The sequence below is a fragment of the Oryctolagus cuniculus genome, chromosome 4 (genome assembly GCF_051225735.1).
Source record: "Oryctolagus cuniculus isolate XC-2025 breed Fujian yellow rabbit chromosome 4, ASM5122573v1, whole genome shotgun sequence".
Taxonomy (NCBI): domain Eukaryota; kingdom Metazoa; phylum Chordata; class Mammalia; order Lagomorpha; family Leporidae; genus Oryctolagus; species Oryctolagus cuniculus.
The window spans coordinates 65,312,958-65,335,153 of record NC_142870.1 but is presented as its reverse complement, the minus strand read 5'-3'; the positions used below and the strand labels follow the sequence as shown (position 1 = coordinate 65,335,153).

At 39.7% G+C, this 22,196-nt stretch overlaps 1 pseudogene; it reads left to right on the top strand.

Moving 5' to 3' along the window:
* Nucleotides 1–22,196, top strand: part of LOC149127001 (protein DEK-like) — a 116,664-nt pseudogene extending 94,468 nt beyond the window's left edge.

Genomic DNA, 22,196 nt, shown 5'->3' with positions numbered 1-22,196 from the left:
AAAGGAAACCTGTTAAAGTGAAATGAACACTATGAGAAATGGTGACTTGATCAGCCCTCACCCTGACTGTTGATGAGCAACTTAATATGTTATCCCTCTTAGTATTTTTTTGTTTGTTCTACTTAATACTTTTGGTTGAATACTGTAATCAATACACAATTCTTCTTAAGTGCTGAAACTTAACTGAAAAGTGATCACTGTTAAATATAAGAGTGGGAATAAGAGAGGGAAGAGATGTGCAATTCGGGACATGCTCAAGCTGACTTAACTCAAACAGTAGAGTTAGAAACATACCAGGGGATTCCAATTCAATCCCATCAAGGTGGCATGTACCAATGCCATCTCACTAGTCCCAGTGATCAATTTCTGCTCACAACTGATCATAATGATAGGACTAAGAATCAAAGGGATCACATAAACAAGAATAGTGTCTGCAAATACTAGCTGATAGAATCAAAAAGGGAGAGAATATCCAACATGGGAAGTGAGATACACAGCAGACCCATAGAATGGCAGATGTCCTAAACAACACTCTGGCCTCAGAATCAGCCCTTAAGGCATTTGGATCTGGCTGAAAAGCCCATGAGAGTATTTCAGGCATGGAAAGCCAAGACACTCTGGCAAAAAAAAAAAAAACTAAATGAAAGATCTCCATGAGTGAGATCCCAGTGGAAAGAACGGGTCATCAAGGAAGGAGGTACCCTTCTCTGAAGGGAGGAAAGAACTTCCACTTTGACCATGGCCTTGTCTAAATATGATCAGAGTCAGTGAACTCAGGGGGCTTCCATAGCCTTGGCAGCTCATGACAAGCGCCCAGGGTGATTACTGATGCCATAAACAAGAGTGTCAATTTGTTAAGTCAACAACAGGAGTCACTGTGCACTTACTCCTCATGTAGGATCTTTGTCCTTAGTGTGCTGTCCATTGAGATTTAATGCTATAACTAGTACTCAAACAGTATTTTTCACTTTATGTTTCTGTGTGGGAGCAAACTGTTGAAATCTTTACTCAATGTATGCTAAACTGATCTTCTGTATATAAAGAGAAACAAAAATGAATCTTTAATGGAAGGGGAGAGGGAGTGGGAAAGGGGAGGGTTGCGGGTGGGAGGGACGTTATGGGGGGGAAGCCATTGTAATCCATAAGCTGTACTTTGGAAATTTGTATTCATTAAATAAAAGTTTTAAAAAATTGTATTTCTGAATGCAAAAGTATCAAACAAGACCCCTACCTAACATTTTATACAAAAATGAACTTATAATGGATCAGAGATCTGAATTTAAGTTCAAATACCATCAAATTACTACAGGAAAACATAGGAGAAACACTGAAGGACATTGGATTAGGTAAATACTCCAAGAAGGCCTCCGAAGCACAGTCAATAAAAGCAAAACAGATAAATGGGATTACATCAAGCTAGGAAGTTTTTGTATTGCAAAAGAAACACTCAACAAAAGCCAACCAACAGCATGGGAATAAATATTTGTAGATGACACATCTGGTAAAGCATTAATATCTAGAATAAGAAGCTCAAGAAACTAAACAACAACAAAACAAGAAATCTATTGAGGAAATGGGCTAAGTATATGAACAGGCGTTTTTAAGCATTTATTTTATTGTATTTGAGAGAGTTACAAAGGTAGGAAGAGAGAGAGGTCTTCCGTTAGCTGGTTCACTTCCCAAATGGCCACAACAGCCAGAGCTGAGCTGATCCAAAGCCAGGAGCCAGGACCTTCTTCTGAGTCTCCATGAGAGTGCAGGGGCCCAAAGACTTGGGGCATCCTCTACTACTTTCCAAGGCCATAGAGAGAGCTGGATGGGAAGTGGAGTACCAGGACTCAAACCAGTGCCCATTTGGGATGCGGACACTGTGGATGGCAGCTTTTACCTGCTATACCACAGTGCCCACCTAAAAAAGGTGTCTTTAGCATTATCTGAGATAATGTAGATTTTTATTTTTTTTCTTTCCTGCAGACTGTTCCATTTCCCCTTTATTCTAGGTTGTGCTAACTTACCTGCTGTTTTGTAACCATTTTATTGTTTGTTTGCTCTACACCAAAATAAAGTATTTGATTAGGCTATAAATATGTACTTGATAATTTTTAATCTTATACTCTGCCGTATATGAAAGATTAGTACTACTTCAATTCTGGAGATGCAGAAGGACCCCAGAGATCCTGCCATGTTCCCTTGTGATGATGACTTATACCACAGTGGACACCTATACTCATGATGACTAAGACCACAAGCTCTGGCATCAGAGAGGCCAGGTTCAAAATCCTGGATGTATAACTTTTCAGATGTGCAAAATGGAACAATGCACTAATACTCTCTCTGCCATAATTTACTCACCTGTAAAGTGGGGGTAGCAATAGTACTGATCAAGGTTTGTTTGAAGATTAAGGGAATAAGGGAAACAAGATTTGTTCGAAGTTTAAGGAAACAATGCATGTAAAATATTCAGCAGAGTATCTTTCTTATGCTATCTCTTTATAATACTAACTTAGGGACCAGTGCTGCAGCATAGTGGGTAAAGCTGCCACCTACAGCACTGGCATCACATATGGGTACTGGTTCAAATCCCAGCCGCTCCACTTCCAACCCAGCTTCCTGCTAATGCACCTGGGAAGGAGTGGAAAATGGCCCAAGTGCTTGGGCCCTTGCACCCACGTAGGAGACTGGGATGAAGCTCCTTTCTCCTGGCTTTGGATGGGCACAGCTCTGGCCATTGCAGCCATTTGGGAAGTGAACCAGTAGATGGAAGATCTTTGTCTTTCCTTTGTCTTTCTCTCTTTGTCTCTATGTAACTTTGCCTTTCAATAATTATGTTTTTGATTCTTTCAGATTTAATTATTTAAAGATCTATGTATTTATTTTGAAAATCTGAATTACAGAGAGTGAAGGAGAGACAGAAAGAGAGAGAGAGATCTTCTATCTGCTGGTTCACCCCCTAAATGGCTACAATGGCCAGCACTGTGACAGATCAAAGTCAGGAGACAGGGACTCCATCTGGGTCTCCCACATGGGTGGCAAGGGCCCAAACAGTTATGCCATCTTCTACTGCTTTCCCAAGCCATTAGCAGGGAGCTGCATCAGAAGTGGAGCAGCCAGGACACAAACTAACACTTATAGGGGATGCTCCCAATGCAGGTGGTGACTTCCCACTACGACACGATGATGGCCCCAAGCTTTGAACATTAAAAAGTATGTGTGTACTACTAAATTTAGTTGGAAAGTATTGCAAGTTAATTTGAAAAAGCATTTTTTACAAGACACTGCATATTTATAAACTCATGATTTGAGGTTTCATGAGTTCTTAGCACATCCTGTGAAATCCATGAAAGTGATGAATTGTAGTTCACAAATCAGGTGTGAAACCTGTAATTATATTGACATTGCTATACAGATTTAATTTTTTAAACAGTCTCCTTTCATCCATGATGACAGAAACTTGATCTCTGTAGTTTAGGCTTCCCAGGAATGGTCCACATTTATGGAGACTCTTCACTGTCCCAAGACATGAGGCTCAGGCGTCTGGTGCTGATGCCCTCTGTCTGCATAGGTGCCTCTGAGATCTTTCATTGGGCCCTCTGTCTCTGTCAGCATCTCACAGAGGATGCCGTCAAACATTCATTATCCTACTAACTGGCCTCTTCATGGCAGGAGATTCTGCCACCTCCATCCCTCACTTGAACCCCTCTGATTCTTTTATGCTAAGTTGGGGTTTGGAAATTGCCCTATTGAGTAGGTATTTAAAATCCTAGAAAACACTGTTCAGTGCCCCTTCTCTAGCTCTGAGGATTTGGCTGGGAAGCAGAAAGCAATCTCTCTCTGAGACCTGCCATCATCAGTACTCACTTCACATCTCTTCCATCTGTAAGAGGCTGACAAATTTTTGAGGATCTTGAGAGTAATGGCATTGTGCTTTCTTCCAATGCCAATGAAAGGAATGAGGAGGGTGCTTTGTGTGGTGCATGATGAAGTGGTAAAGAAGAGAATAGTGGAAGAGAATGGCAAGACATCAGGATGTTCAATTGATTTCTAGGCCATGTCCATAAATATTAAGCTTCTTTTTCATTTCACGCCTGCATTTTCCCTTTCCTACTATCTACATGGTGCAGTCATTTCTGTGTCTATCTTTCTTAGATCTTATTTATTTATATCCCATCACGTTTCATAACTTCCTTACTGACACTATTTATACTGGCACCTTTACTATATCATCAATCTTCTCCTTCATTCTCTTACTCATCCAAAAAGGCTTTTCTCTGTGCCCTCCCCCATATTCCCTGATTGGGAGCATCTCTAGGTCTTTTTATACCTTAGCTCTATTTTTACTTGCTCCTTTAAGTGAGTTTTTAGTTCATGAAGTTCAGTTATTTTCCAGGTCAATTTGATTTATATTTATAATTTTGTGAAAAATTACTATCAAAAGTTTTCTCCCATTTTGACATTCAAAGGAATCCTATCACATTTTCCTGCAACACCAAGGACAACTTTAACATATTTCTCAATTTTGCATTCTTTTTCCAAAGCAGTTTTGTACTCTGCACTATTGAATTTCAATTTAAATGGCTTGGGGCCTCATCCTTTGAAACTCTTAGGAAATATGGGCATTGGGTTACCATGTTCCTGCCCACAAAATTGCTTTAGAAAGCAGAGCTCTGTAACTAAATAACAGAACTATTTTCTTTAACAATAAAATAGCAACATTTTTCTTTATTAAAGCTTCATTAATACATTATTGTTATTATATTTATATGTTGCAGAATTTAACCACTTGTAATTTTGTTATTTTAAATCAACTACATAAACTAGAATAGCTTCACAGGACAGAACCTGAAAGGAACAAGTCTAATTAAAAAAAAAAAACTATTACCTGTGGGTGAACCTTTGCCTGGCTGGAAGACTGCCTACCTAGCCTATGCAGGGGGTTGAAAGGGGATGGCACACTATGGCCCCTGGGAAAAACCCTGGATAAGGACTCAGCACACTGAGATCCATACATGACCTGACTGACTGCTGGCAGTTGTCAGGGGCCCCAGGCACATTTCCCCCACCTCTGCTTCCTACTGAGGGACCTTGTAACCATCAGTTAGATAAACAACTCCCAGATGTGGGTAAGTCTTATAAGACAGCTCCTTCTCGCATGGATTGTCTCTTTGCAAAGAACTGGGAGAAGAACTTGAAGCAGCTGATGGATCCTGGCTGGGGCCACACACTAGTGCTTCAAGAAGATCTCTTGGCTGGACATCAGATCCCATATGGGCACCATTTTGAGACACAGGTTCTCCACTTGTGATCCAGCTTCCTGCTAATGTACATGGGAATGCAGTGGAAGATGACCCAAGTGCTTGGACCTCTATATCCACATGGGATACCCAGATGATGCTCCTGGCTCCTGTTTTCAGCCTGGCCCAGCCCTGGTTGTTGCAGTCATCTGGAGTGTGAACCAACAGATGGAATATCTCTCTTTCTCTCTCCCTCTGTAGCTCTTTCAAATAAAAATAATGCACAATTTATTTTATATTTTATAAAGAACTAGAAGAAAAGAGTTCAAAGCTAACAACACAAAGAAATAGTAACTGTGTAAGTAAGGGGGGGGTGTTAATTACACTGATTTAATTGTTACATATTATAAGCATGTGATGAATTATCACACTGTATCATCAAAATATACACCATCATGTGGTGTCCATTTGCAAATTTAAAACAAAATTTGTTGACAAGGGAAAAATTACATTGGTAAATACCTTTCAAATTTGTCCTGGATTATTATTTTCATAATTTTGTGCAATTTTTTAAATATTTCCTGATTTGTGAAATACATACATAGAACATATTTGAGAAAGTTCTCTTCTCCTCCAACCTGGGGTATAAACATACAGAATAGAATCATGTAAAGCTTCATGACAGAGAAGAGAACAGTAATCTGCACTTTAGGACCTTTCTGTTAATCCTCCTTTGGATGCTGTAAACACAAATAGATGATTTTTTTTGGCACTGTTCTGGATATTCCTTCAGTCTAATTGTTTATAATTTTCCCATAATTAATGATGAATCTATTCTTAACGTAGATCCAGAGTTGTGATTTTATATTCTTTTCTGAAAGATGGAATTCACAGTTTCGTCTACCTCACAGGAAGCACTCACCTACCCTCTTGGAAACCATAATAACCTTGTACCTTATTGATATCCCCAGAAAAAGAGGCATCTAGCAAACTCTGTGAGAATAACTCTTAATGGAGTCAGAACTCCTGCATTCAGCACACCCAAGAACATAATTCTACAGTCAATTGATCTAAATGGCTGCAGGTAACAGATAGTATACCAGGACTGAGTAAACATAACTGAAAACTGGAAATTTCTTTATTTTTAATTACAGTAAGGGCTTTTTAAAGGTTCTTCATTCCTGTAAAAATAGAAAAGTACTCAATAAAATCTTAAGCTTTAAAAAGTGCTAAAACCTCGCATTTATACCATGATTAATACTGTGCAAATTTTATGAGACATGAAATAGAATATGAGGAAAAAAGATGTTTTTAAGTATTTATTTATGTTCATCTACTTGAAAAGCAGAGAAAGATTGGCTTTACATCTTCTGGTTCTCTCAGGAAGCGCTAGATCAGGACAAAGCCAGAATATTGAAACTTTACCCAGGTTTCTCAACTGGGTAGCAGGGTCCCATGAATTTGAGCCATTATTTGCTGCCTCCCAGGATGCATTACCAAGAAGCATTATCAGAAGAAGAGTAGCTGGGACTTGAACTGAGGTTCTGCTATGGGATGTTGGCATCCTGAGAGGTGACTTAAGCTACTGCACCATAATACCCACACCAGTATTTCATCTTTTTTAAAAAAAATTTTGGGGGCCAGCACTGTAGTATAGTGGGTAAAGCCACTGCCTGCAGTGCCAGCAACCCATATGGGTGCTGGTTCGAGTCCTGGTTGCTCCACTTCCAATCCAGCTCTCTGCTGTGGCCTGGGAAAGCAGTGGAGGTGGCTCAAGTCCTTGGGCCCCTGCACCCATGTGGGAGACCTGGAAGAAGCTCCTGGTTCCTGGCTTCAGATCGGTCCAGCTCTGCCATTGCAGCCATTTGGGGAGTGAACCAGCAGATGGAAGATCTCTTTCTCTCTCTCCCTCTTCCTCTCCCTCTCCCTCTCTGTAACTGGCTTTCAAAAAAATATTAAAAATAAAAAATAAATAAAAACTTTTTGAATTCTGTGTATTTCCAGTTTTTACATGTTTTGAGTCTCTGTTAGAGTTGTGATATCACATCTTTTCTTCAGTTGGCACTTTCCATATATTAGTTGTAAGTACATATGTAGAATCTTTTTATATATAGTATATTTGACTCTAATAGAAAGGTCCTAAAAATAAGTAAATGAAAAAAAATGCTCAATGTCACCAATCATCAGGTAAATACAAATCAACACTGTAATGAGATAGTGCATCACTTCAGTTAAGTTGACTAGTATCAAAAAGACAAAAGATAGCAAACGCTAGTGAAGGGGGGCCAGCGCTGTGGCTCACTTGGCTAACCACTCTGCCTGCATTGCCAGCATCCCATGTGGGCACCGGGTTCTAGTCCCAGTTGTTCCTCTTCCAGTCCAGCTCTCTGCTGTGGCCCAGGAGGGCAGTGGAGAATGGTCCAAGTGCTCGGGCCCCTGCACCCGCATGGGAGACTGGGAGGAGGCACCTGGCTCCTGGCTTTGGATCAGCACAACTCCGGCTGTAGTGGCCATTTGAGGGGTGAACCAATGGAAGGAAGGCCTTTCTCTCAGTCTCTCTCCCTTACTGCCTAACTCCGTCTTTCAAATAAATAAATAAACAAACAAACAAATTCTAGTGAATATGTGGAGAAAGGGGAACTGCTGCACACCGTGGGTGTAAATGTAAGTTAGAAGCCATTGTGGCAAACAGTATGGAGGTTCCAAAAAAAACTAAAAATAGAACTGCCATATGATCCAGTAATCCCACTACTGAGTACATACACAAGGGAAATAAAATGAGGCTTTTGAAGATACATCTGCCCATCTATGTCTGCTGCAGCACCACTCACAATGGCCGAGAAATGGAAATAACCTTAGTGCCCGTGCACTGATGAATAAACAAACTGTGGTACAGATACACAATAGAATACTACTTACCCATAAAAAGATGTGATCACATCATTCACAACAAATGGATGAAACCTCACGTCATTATGTTAATTCAAATACGCCAAGCAACAAAGACTTTAAAAGTGCTAAAAAGGGGCCACTGTTGTGGCAAAGAGGGCTAAGCCACCAACTGCAGCACTGGCATCCCAGATGCACACTGGTTCAAGTTCCAATCCAGCTCCCTGCTAATGCACCTAGGAAAGCAGCAGAGGATGGCCCAAATATTTTGGCCATTGCACCTATGTGAGGGACTGAGAAGTAGCCCCTTGCTCCTGGCTTTGGCTTGGCCCAGCTCTACTATTGCATCTACCTGGGAAATGAACCAGCAGATGGAAGAACGTTATCTGTGTGTGTCTCTCTCTGTGTTTGTCTCTACCTCTCTCTGTATATATAACTCTGCCTTTCAATTAAATAAAATAATTTTTAAAAAGTATTATAGTGATTGCTAAATGTTGGGCAGGAAAGTGGGATGAGAAGGATAAGGAAAGATTGATTAACAAGCACCAAGTCATAGTTCTAGAGTTCTATTACACAGAAAGGTAACAATAAAAAAGTTTATATACTGTATATTTCTCTATAAAAAAGAAATCTAGAAGACAGAATTTTTAATGTTTTCCCCTAAAGAAATGTTTAATATTCAGGAGACAAATATATATGCCCTAATTGGACATTAAACATTATATACATGTATTGAAACATCATTGGTATTCCATAAATATCTGCAAACTTTAAGTCAAAAAAATGTATATAAAAATGTTAACAAAAATGTTTTCAAGATACTTATTCACCAAAACCTACTTGAAATTCTTCTGATTTCTAAGAAACTTCTACAGCTAATTACAATATGATTTCTAAGAAATTTCAGAAAACACAGGCAAAAAAAATTTACAGTGAAATGTTTCCTTGTGCTGGGGAGTTGCAAGATGGCGGAATAGGAAGGGAGCACACTGATAGTCCAGGGAGAGACAGTTTAATAAAAGTGGAGATACTGCAGGTTCAAGGAAGAGTAGGGGAAGAAACAACAGAGGAAACTCTTCTGGAACTAGTGATTCACAATGGACCTGCGTGGAGAGCATGGGAGCCCACAGTTCGGGACACCAGCGGCAGACTCAACACACCAGTGCTGGAACGTGAGGTGAGCCGAACCTCAATAGCCCGAGACACCGGCAGGCAAGTGGAAAGAGGAGACTAGAGGGAACGACCCCGTGGGGAAAAGTTCACCAGGCTAACTACAAAAGAAAGACAGAGAAAAAAAACAGTGACGATATGGACACGCGTTTCTCTCTCTCTGCTCACCTCTCAAAGGTGAGCATGACAAAGAGCAGGCACCATCTTGGACATGTGTCATAAGCAGGGCGACCTCAGGTCTCCACCGGCCCTGAGCCTAGCCTAGCAGAAAAACCTAACTCTGGGGGGCGGGGGGTGAGTTCACAGATTAGGACCTAGTGAATGTGTGGTGCTACTGAACTGAGACTGTGAAAAAAGAGACGGTGGGGGAGAGAACTCACGGAATTCACGTGAGTACTCTCCAGAGACGCTAAAATTCTGTAACATTGGCAACCAAGTGGGAGACAACAGGAGGATAATTTGAGCCCACGCTGAGGGCAGAACAGATTCCCTGTGTGGTCCTTGGGAAAGAGCTTCCTATCTCTGGCTCCTGTGGGTATATCATTTGCCTGCTAACTACCTCCAATTCCACTCAGCTGTGCAAATTACTTCCCTTTTGCATCAGAAAGAAAGAAAGAAAGAGAAAGAGAGAGAGAGTTATTTACCACGCCTAACCTGGGAGTGTCACCTTTGACACACCCTTAACACTGAGGAACCAAACAGAGCTCTCAGGCCACACCCATCTCAAGCCTCTAAGGCTCCATCAAAAACAGACAGTCCACTTAATCGAGAGTCATAGTATAATAAGAAAAGACACCACAGTTAAGAAACCAAAGAATATCTCCAATATGCCAAACAACAAACGCAAAAACCGAGGTAATAAGAACAAAGAAGACACCATGACGCCCCCCAATGAAATAGATACCCCAATTCAAGATTATGAAGATGATGAGATAGAAGAAATGCAAGAAGCAGATCTCAAAAAATTGATAAGAACATTAAGAAGTTCTCAAAAACAAATTCTTGAACTACAGAAATCCTTAATGGACAAGATTGAAAATATTTCTCATGAAAATGAAATATTAAGGAGGAATCAAAATGAAATGAAACAACTAGTACAACAGGAAACTGTGATAGTGACGAGAAATCATAATGAAATGAAGAAATCAATAGATCAAATGACAAACACATTAGAAAGCCTTAAAAACAGAATGAGTAAAGCAGAAGAGAGAATATCAGACTTAGAAGACACAGAACAGGAAAGGATACAGTCAGACCAAAGAAAAGAAGAGGAAATTAGTAATCTAAAACATATTGTGCGGAATCCACAGGATACTGTTAAAAAAAAAAATTTGGGTTCTAGGAGTTCCTGAAGGCATGGAGAGGGAGAAAGGATTAGAAGGCCTTTCTAGTGAGATACTTGCACAGAACTTCCCAGGTTTGGAGAAGGACAGAGACATCCTAGTACAGGAACCTCACAGAACCCCTAATAAACACGACCAAAAGAGATCCTCACCATGACACGTTGTAATCAAACTCACCACAGTGAAACAGAAAGAAAAGATCCTAAAATGTGCAAGAGAGAAACGTCAGATTACTCTCAGAGGATCTCCAATTAGACTCACAGCTGACTTCTCATCAGAAACCCTAAAAGCTAGGAGGGAATGGCGAGATATAGCCAGGTACTAAGAGAGAAAAACTGCCAGCCCAGAATATTATATCCTGCACAGCTATCATTTGTGAATGAAGGTGAAATAAAGACCTTTCATAGCAAACAGAAATTGAAAGAATTTCTCGCCACTCATCCAACCCTGCAAATATGCTTAAAGATGTCCTGCACACAGAAAAACAGAAACACAGTCATCAACATGAAAGAAGGTAAAGGAAGGAAACCTCACAGCAAAAGATCACAGGGAATTCAAAGCATATATTAGAAAATATCTTTGGCAAATGGCAGGGCAAAGTTACCACTTATCATTAGTAACATTGAACGTTAATGGCCTCAACTTTCCAGTTAAAACACACAGATTGGCTGACTGGGTTAAGGAACAAAACCCATCTATTTGCTGCTTACAAGAAACACATCTTTCCAACAAAGATCCATACAGACTGAAAGTGAAAGGCTGGAAAAAGATATACCATGCCAACAGAAATGAAAAAAGAGCGGGCGTAGCCATCTTAATATCGGACAACATAAACTTTACCACAAAAACTGTTAAGAAAGACAAAGAGGGGCACTATATATGGATTAACAGATCAATTCAACAGGAAGATATAACAATTATCAATGTATATGCACCTAATTACATGGCACCGGTCTATTTATAAGATTTGTTAAGGAACTTAAAGGGAGACTTAGACCCCAATACAATAGTACTGGGGACTTCAATACTCCACTCTCAGAAATAGACAGATCAACAGGACAGAAGATCAACAAGGAGACAGTAGATTTAAACAACACTATAGCCTAAATGGATCTAACAGATATCTACAGAACTTTTTATCGTACATATAAAGCATTTACATTCTTCTCAGCAGTACATGGAACCTTCTCTAGGATTGACCACATACTAGGCCATAAAGCAAGTCTCAGCAAATTCAAAAGAATTAGAATCATACCATGCAGCTTCTCAGACCATAAAGGAATGAAGTTGGAAATTAGCAACTCAGGAATCCCTAGAGCATACGCAAACACATGGAGATTGAACAACATGCTCCTGAATGAACAATGGGTCATAGAAGAAATCAAAAGAGAAATCAAAATTTCTCTGGAAGTAAATGAGGATAACAGCACAACATACCAAAACTTATGGGATACAGCAAAAGCAGTGTTAAGAGGAAAGTTTTTATCAATAGGTGCCTACATCAAGAAATTGGAAAGGCACCAAATAGATGAGCTTTCAATTCACCTCAAGGATCTAGAAAATCTACAGCAAACCAGACCCAAATCTAGTAGGAGAAGAGAAATAATTAAAATCAGAGAAGAAATCAACAGGATTGAATCCAAAAAAAAAACATTACAAAAAATCAGCCGAACGAGGAGCTGGTTTTTTGAAAAAATAAACAAAATTGACACCCCATTGGCCCAACTAACTAAAAAAAGAAGAGAAAAGACCCAAATCCATATAATCAGAGATGAAAAAGGAAACATAACAACAGACACCACAGAGATAAAAAGAATCATCAGAAATTACTACCAGGACTTGTATGCCAGCAAACAGGGAAACCTATCAGAAATGGATAGATTCCTGGACACATGCAACCTACCGAAATTGAACCAGGAAGACATCGAAAACCTAAACAGACCCATAACTGAGACAGAAATTGAAACAGTAATAAAGGGCCTTCTAACAAAGAAAAGCCCAGGACCAGATGGATTCACTGCTGAATTCTACCAGACGTTTAAAGAAGAACTAACTCCAATTCTTCTCAAACTATTCAGAATAATCGAAAAAGAGGGAATCCTCCCAAATTCTTTCTATGAAGCCAGCATCACCTTAATTCCTAAGCCGGAAAAAGATGCAGCATTGAAAGAGAATTACAGACCAACATCCCTGATGAACATAGATGCAAAATCCTCAATAAAATTCTGGCCAATAGAATGCAACAACACATCAGAAAGATCATCTACTCAGACCAAGTGGGATTTGTCCCTGGTATGCAGGGATGGTTTAATGTGCGCAAAACAATCAATGTGATACACCACATTAACAGACTGCAGAAGAAAAACCATATGATTATTTCAATAGACGCTGAGAAAGCATTTGATAAAATACAACACCTTCTTATGATGAAAATGCTAAGCAAACTGGTTGTGGAAGGAGCATTCCTCAATACAATCAAAGCAATCTATGAAAAACCGACGAACAGCATCCTATTGAATGGGGAAAAGTTGGAAGCATTTCCAATGAGATCTGGTACCAGACAGGGATGCCCACTCTCACCACTGCTATTCAATATATTTCTGGAAGTTTTAGCCAGAGCTATAAGGCAAGAAAAAGAAATTAAAGGGATACAAATGGGGAAGGAAGAAGTCACATTATCCCTGTTTGCAGATGATATGATTCTTTACTTAGGGGATCCAAAGAACTCTACTAAGAGACTATTGGAACTCATAGAAGATTTTGCAAAGTAGCAGGATATAAAATCAATGCACAAAATCAACAGCCTTTGTATACACAGACAATGACATGGCTGAGGAAGAACTTCTAAGATCAATCCCATTCACAATAGCTACAAAAACAATCAAATACCTTGGAATAAACTTAACCAAGGATGTTAAAAATCTCTACGATGAAAATTACAAAACCATTGAGAAAGAAATAGAAGAGGAAACCAAACAAATGGAAAATTCTTCCATGCTCATGGATTGGAAGAATCAATATCATCAAAATGTCCATTCTCCCAAAAGCAATTTACAGATTCAATGCAATACCAATCAAGATACCTAAGACATTCTCCTCAGACCTGGAAAAAATGATGCTGAAATTCCTATGGAGACACAGGAGTCCTTGAATAGCTAAAGCAATCTTGTACAACAAAAACAAAGCCCGAGGCAACACAATATCAGATTTCAGGACATACTACAGGGCAGTTGTTATCAAAGCAGCATGGTACTGGTAAGAAACAGATGGATAGACCAATGGAACAGAATTGAAACACCAGAAATCAATCCAAACATCTACAGCCAACTTATATTTCATCAAGGATCCAAAAACAATCCCTGGAGTAAGGACAGTCTATTCAATAAATGGTGCTGGGAAAATTGGCTTTCCACGTGCAGACATATGAGGCAAGATCCCTACCTTTCACCTTACACAAAAATTCACTCAACATGGATTAAAAACTTAAATCTATGACTCGACACCATCAAATTATTAGAAAGCATTGGAGAAAATCTGCAAGATATAGGTACGGCAAAGACTTCTTGGAAAACACCCCAGAAGCACAGGAACTCAAAGCCAAAGTAACATTTTGGATTGCATTAAATTGAGAAGTTACTGTACTGCAAAAGAAACAGTCAGGAAAGTGAAGAGGCAACCAACAAAATGGGAAAATATATTTGCAAACTATGCAACTGACAAAGGGTTAATAACCAGAATCTACAAAGAAATCAAGAAACTCCACAACATCAAAACAAACAATCCACTGAAGAGATGGGCCAACGACCTCAATAGACATTTCTCAAAAGAGGAAATCCAAATGGCCAACAGACACATGAAAAAATGTTCAAGATCACTAGCAATCAGGGAAATGCAAATCAAAACCACAATGAGGTTTCACCTCACCCTGGTTAGAATGGCTCACATTCAGAAATCTACCAACAACAGATGCTGGCGAGGATGTGGGGAAAAAGGGAAACTTATCCACTGTTGGTGGAAATGCAAATTGGTTAAGCCACTATGGACATCAGTCTGGAGATTCCTCAGAAACCTGAAGATAACCCTACCATTCAACCCAGACATCCCACTCCTTGGAATTTACCCAAAGGAAATGAAATTGGCAAACAAAAAAGCAGTCTGCACATTTATGTTTATTGCAGCTCAATTCACAATAGCTAAGACCTGGAACCAACCCAAATGCCCATCAACAGTAGACTGGATAAAGAAATTATGGGACATGTACTCTATAGAATACTACACAGCAGTCAAAGCAACGAAATCCGGTCATTGGCAAAAAGATGGAAGAATTTGGAAAACATCATGCTGAGTGAATTAAGCCAGTCGAAAGGGACAAACATCATATGTTCTCCCTGATTGGCGACAACTAACTGAGCACCAAAGGGGAAACCTGTTGAAGTGAAATGGACACTATGAGAAACAGTGACTTGATCAGCTCTTGTCCTGACTTTGATGTACAATGTAATACTTTACCCATTTTAGTATTTTCTCTTTGTTTTGTTCTGGTACTATTGGTTGAACTCTGTGATTAACACACAATTATTCTTAGGTGTTTAAATTTTGACTGAAAAGTGATCCCTGTTAAATATAAGAGTGGGAATAAGAGAGGGAGATGTACAATTTGGGACATGCTCAATCGGACTTGCCCCAAATGGTGGAGTTAGAATAATGCCAGGGGATCCCAATACAATCCCATCAAGGTGGCATGTACCAATGCCATCTCACTAGTCCCAGTGATCAATTTCAGTTCACAATTGATCACACTGATAGGTCTGAGTCAAAGGGATCACACAAACAAGTCTAGCCTCTGCTAATACTAGCTGATAGAATCAAAAAGGGAGAGAACGATCCATCATGGGAAGCGGGATACACAGTAAACTCAGAGAATGGCAGATGTCCTAAATAGCACTCTGGCTTCAGAATCAGCCCTTAAGACATTCAGATCTGGCTGAAGAGCCCATGAGAGTATTTTAGGCATGGAAAGCCAAGACACTCTGGGAAAAAAAAAAAAAGAAGACCTAAATGGAAGATCTCTGCGAGTGAGATCCCAGTGGAAAGAACAGGTCATCAAGAAGGAGGTACCTTTCTCTGAAGGGAGGAGAGAACTTCCACTTTGACTATGACCCTGTCGGAATAAGATCGAAGTCAGCGAACCCAAAAGGCTTCCATAGCCTTGGCAACTCATGACTAGAGCCTAGGGAGATTACTGACGCCATAAACAAGAGTGTCAAATTGTTAAGTCAACAACAGGTGTCACTGTGTACTTACTTCTCATGTTGGATCTGTCCTTAGTGTGTTTTCCAACGTGAAGTAATTCTTAACTAGTACTGAAACAGTATTTTACACTTTCTGTTTCTGTGTGGGTGCAAACTGATGAAATCTTTACTTAATATATACTGAATTAATCTTCTGTATATAAAGAGAATTGAAAATGAATCTTGATGTGCATGGAATGGTAGAGGGAGTGGGAGATGGGAAGGGTGTGTGTGGGAGGGAAATTATCGGGGGGAAGCCATTGTAATCCATTAACTGTACTTTGAAAATTTATATTTACTAAATAAAAAATAAATTAAAAAAAGAAATGTTTCCTTGCATGAATCATATGGAAAATTTTTTTTCAATTTTATTTTATTTTATTTTTTTTAAGGAATTGTGCCTTTATTAGACTGTAGATGTTAGACCTAAAAGAGTTGTTATTCCTCACTGCATAGCCCAAAGGAGAACTTTCATGCCATCAAAGATTATTCCTATGCAATGGAAGATAAATTATGATTTCTTCACTACATAAAAGGATCCATCTAAGCATATGCAGATTCTTTTTTTTTTTTACACAGGATCAGTTTAGTATACATTAAGTAAAGATTTCAACAGTTTGCACCCCCATAGAAACACAAAGTGAAATATATTGTTTGGGTACTCGTTATAGCATTAAATCTCAATACACAGCACATTAAGGACAGAGATCCTACATGAGGAGTAAGTGCACAGTGACTCCTATTGTTGACTTTACCAATTGACACTCCTGTCTATGGCATCAGTAATCTCCCTATGCTCCAGTCATGAGTTTCCAAGGCTATGGAAGCCCTCTGAGTTCTCCGACTCTAATCTTGTTTAGACAAGGTCATAGTCAAAATGGAGGTTCTCTCCTCCCTTCAGAGAAAGGTACCTCCTTCTTTGAAGACCTGTTCTTTCCACTGGGATCTCACTCACAGAGATCTTTTGCCAGAGTGTCTTGGCTTTCCATGCCTGAAATACTCTCATGGGCTTTTCAGCCAGATCCAAATGCCTTTAGGGCTGATTCTGAGGCCAGAGTGCTATTTAGGACATCTGCCATTCTATGAGTCTGCTGAGTATCTCACTTCCCATGTTGGATCACTCTCCCCTTTATTTACTCCATCAGTTAGCGTTAGCAGGTACTAGACTTGTTTATGTGCTCCCTTTGACTCTTAGTCCTTTCATTATGATCAATTGTGAACTGAAATTGATCACTTGGAATAGTGAGATGGCATTGGTACATGCCACCTTGATGGGATTGAATTGGAATCCCCTGGTATGTTTTTAACTCTACCATTTGGGGCAAGTCAGCTTGAGCATGTCCCAAATTATACATCTCTTCCTCTCTTATTCCCACTCTTATGTTTAACAGGGATCACATTTCAGTTAATTTTTAACACTTAAGAATAACTGTGTATTAATTACAGAATTAAACCAGTCATATTAAGTAGAACAGACAAAAAAACTACTAAGAGGGATAATGTATTAAGTTGTTCATTAACAGTCAGGGCTATGCTGATCAAGCCACCGTTTCCCATAGTGTCCATTTCACTTCAGGAGGTTTCCTTTTTGGTGTTCAGTCAGTTGTCACCGATCAGGGAGAACATATGGTAATTGTCCCTTTGGGATTGGTTTATTTCACTCAGCATGATGTGTTCCAGATTCCTCCATTTTGTTGCAAATGACTGGATTTCGTTGTTTCTTACTGCGGTATAGTATTCTAAAGAGTACATGTCCCATAATTTCTTTATCCAGTCTACCGTTGATGGGCATTTGGGTTGGTTCCAGGTCTTAGCTATTGTGAATAGAGCTGCAATAAACATTAGGCTTCAGACCGCTTTTTTGTTTGCCAATTTAAATTCCTTTGGGTAAATTCCAAGGAGTGGGATGGCTGGGTCGAACGGTAGGGTTATCTTCAGGTTTCTGAGGAATCTCCAGACTGACTTCCATAGTGGCTTGACCAGTTTGCATTCCCACCAACAGTGGGTTAGTGTCCCTTTTTCCCCACATCCTCGCCAGTATCTGTTGTTGGTAGATTTCTGAATGTGAGCCATTCTAACTGGGGTGAGGTGAAACCTCATTGTGGTTTTGATTTGCATTTCCCTGATTGCTAATGACCTTGAACATTTTTTCATGTGTCTGTTGGCCATTTGGATTTCCTCTTTTGAGAAATGTCTATTGAGGTCCTTGGCCCATCTCTTAAGTGGGTTGTTTGTTTTGATGTTGTGGAGTTTCTTGATCTCTTTGTAGATTCTGGTTATTAACCCTTTATCTGTTGCATAGTTTGCAAATATTTTTTCCCATTCTGTCGGTTGTCTCTTCACTCTCCTGACTGTTTCTTTTGCAGTACAGAAACTTCTCAATTTGATGCAATCCCAATAGTTGATTTTGGCTTTGACTGCCTGTGCCTCCCGGGTCTTTTCCAGAAACTCTTTGCCTGTGCCAATATCTTGAAGGGTTTCTCCAATGTTCTCTAGTAACTTGATGGTGTCAGGTCGTAGATTTTTTTAATAGGTGTTGTAAACATACTATTTATTTTGTAATTAAAATAATATAAATTTCTTTACAATTTTGTATTAATGGTAATCATGATAATAGTAGCCATATGATTTTTTCAGATTCTGGAAATGTTGGGTTTGATGTAACAATTCTTGTTCCCAAATTGTGCATAGTTTAAGAGAGACAGATATTGTTTCATAAATAAACCATTTATAATCTAGACTAGGAGCAACAATGGAAAACATACAAGTGTCAGTGATTCATGCAGTTTTCAGTGATGATAGGGAAACCATGAAAGGTAAAATAGACTTCAAAGTGTATTATATTTTTAAAAGATTTTTATTTATTTATTTATTACTTGACAGGCAGAGTTACAGAGAGGCAGAGGCAAAGAGAGAGAGAAAGTCTTTCATCCACTAGTTTATTCCTCAGATGGCCACAACAGCCAAAACTGGGCCAATCTGAAGCCAGGAGTTAGGAGCTTCTTCTGGGTCTCCTACATGGGTGCAGGGGCCCAAGGACTTGAGCCATCTCCTACTGCTTTCTTGGGCCATAACTGAAGTGGAGCAGCCGGGAGTTGAACCAGTGCCCATATGGGATGGTGGCACTGCAGGTGGTGCCTTTACCCGCTATGCCACGGTGTTGGTCCCTAAAGTATATTATATTTTAGATAAGATTTTTAAAATGTGGAGCTGGCACTGTGGCATAGCGGGTAAAGCACTACCTACAGTGCCAGCAACCCATATGGGTGCCGGTTCGAGTCTTGACTATTCAACTTCCAATTCAGCTCTCTGATATGGCCAGGAAAAGCAATACAAGATGACCCAAGTGGTTAGGCCCCTGCACCCATGTGGGAGATCCAGAAGAAGCTCCTGGCTCCTGGCTTTGGATCAACCCAGGTCCGGCCATTGCAGCAATCTGGGGAGTGAACCAGCAGATGGAAGATCTCTCTCTTTCTGTCTCTCTGCCTCTGCCTCTCTGTAACTCTACCTTTCAAATGAATAAATAAATCTTCTAAAAAATGAATTGAATTTCATTAGAGTATTTATTATTACATCATTATAAACCCAATATAATAGTTAATATGAGGTAAATATTATGGGCTGAATTCTATGCCCCACTAATAATATATTGAGTCCTAACTCCTGGTACCTCTGACATAGGTGAAGAAGGAGCTAACAAGAAGATAAGGTAACCAGCCCATCCCTATGATCCTGCCTACTCCACCAAATGCCTCCACTTTTGTACTGTGGAAAACTACAATTTCTAGGAAACCACCACCCAGAAACTGTGCCACACAAAAATGACCAACGTGGTTGCTGACTGTGCCCCCAAAATGACGTAGCTAATTGTAATATCATAAAAATAAAATTACACTGGCTGACACTCCACTCCCATCATGCACCTGAGGCCATGACACTTTCTTTTCTTTTTTTTTTTTTTTTTTTTTTTTTTTTTTTTTGACAGGCAGAGTGGACAGTGAAAGAGAGAGAGACAGAGAGAAAGGTCTTCCTTTGCCGGTGCACCTCGCTGATCTGATGGCAGGAGCCAGGTACTTATCCTGGTCTCCCATGGGGTGCAGGGCCCAAGCACCTGGGCCATCCTCCACTGCACTCCCTGGCCACAGCAGAGAGCTGGCCTGGAAGAGGGGCAACCGGGACAGAAGCCGGTGCCCTGACCGGGACTAGAACTCAGTGTGCCGGCGCGGCAAGGCGGAGGATTAGCCTAGTGAGCTGCGGCGCCGGCCTACCATGACACTTTCAAAAGTTAAAAAATGGTGACAAAATGAGAAATACTCAAACAGCAATCCAATACCACCCCTATAATTAAACCTCACCCCAGACACCATCCATAATGCACAGATCATATAAGAGGATGACCCTCAAACTCATTGGGCCTAGTTCACCCTCAAGCATACCAACATACTCTCTCTCAAGCACGAACTTTCACTGATCTAACAGTAAATCATGTTGCTCTGCTAACCTTTACCTATATCTCATTCTTCAGTTCTTTCTTTCATCAAAGATCTGAAACTAGACCCAGTTATCCCATGACACCTCAGAACACAGCCTTATTTGTAGATAGGTTCTTTATAGAGATAATCAAGTTATGATGACATGAAGGTGTGACCTAATCCAATATAACCAGTGTCCCCAATGGAAAGTGAAGATTTGGAACATAGGAACATGACAATGAAAAGAGGTATAAAAAGACAACAGCCATTGACAAGCTAAGAGTAGAGAACTAAAACACATCCTTACCTCACAGTCCATAAAAGGAAACAACCTGGCTGACACCTTAATTTCAGACCTTTTTTTTTTTCAACTTAATAGTTTATTATTTTTTTAGATAACATATTTGAATTCACATTGCAAAGGTTTAATGGCTCTACTAAATAGAGTTCAAAAAGTAAAACATAAAAGTCTAATGTCTAGGAGTAAAACAGGCCAACTGCTATAAACAATAACAAAATGAAAAAAAGCACCAGACATGGGCCACACAGCTTCTCCTCACTGGTGGCCTCCGGAACCTCCAAGAACCACCTTGTACCTCACTCGTCAAGACCCGCAGCAGCCGGGACCCAAGGTCCTCAATAGGTCTTCTTTGGGCCCGCCACAGAGGGAGAAGTCCCTGTCCCCCAGTCCAGGTCCAAGAAAGAGCCCAACATGCCCAGGCAGAGAGAGGAAAAAGCAAGAAGAGAGATGAAGACAATGAAGAGGAGGATGATGAAGAAAGGAGTCTCATCATGGAAGGCAAGAGGGAGAAGAAAAAAGCAGAGAGGTTGGCAGTCCAAGTCTCTGCCTTGCAAAGGGAGCCATTTACAATAGCACAAGGAATGGGGCAGAAACTGAAATGAAAAGGATAAATTTCTCTCTGAGTAAGAAGAAAACAGATGAACTTAGACATCTACACAAACTACTTTACAATAGACCAGGCACAGTGCCTTCATTAAAGAATAATGTGGGTTAGTTCAGTGTTTTTTCCATTTGAAAAAGGAACTATTCATTATAAAATAAGAAGGAAGCTATGTTGAAAAACTTTAAAAATGCCAAGTTAAAATGCATCTTCTTGAGGTTCTTGATTTGGAGAGCGAAGGTATAAATAGTGAACTAGAGAAGAGGATCTTGAATTTCTTAAATGCATCCAAAACCTTATGGGAAATCATTAAATCATTGACAAAATCTAAAAAAAAAAAAAAAAAAAAAAAAAAAAAAAAAAAAAAAAAAAAAAAATCTTCTGGCAAAGGCAGTAAAAAGGAATGCAACAGTTCTGGAATGGCGAGGAAAGCAAAGTGAACCAAATGTCCTGAAATTCCGTCAGATGAGTCTAGTAGCGATGGAGACAAAGAGGAAAACAAGGAAGTCTTCAGAGGATGAAGATAAAGTGAACAGGAGTCACTAAAAAAGACTTTTCAAAAAGAGGAAAACCTAAACAGAAAGCTGCTGCTAAAAGTAAAGGTCCAAAAAGTACTAGTGTTAAGAAAGCAGATAGCAGTACCACCAAGAAGAATCAAAACAGTTCCAAGAATGAAAGTGAATCTGAGGATAGTTAGGATGATGAACCTTTAACTAAAAAATTGAAGAAACATCTACAGATGAAGAGTTAAAGGAAACAATAAGGAAATTATTGGCCAGTGCTAACTTGGAGGAAGTCACAATGAGGCAGATTTGTAAAAGAGGTATATGAAAATTATCCTGCTTATGACTTAACTGAAAGAAGAGATTTCAGCTGGTTCCGTGGCTCACTAGGCTAA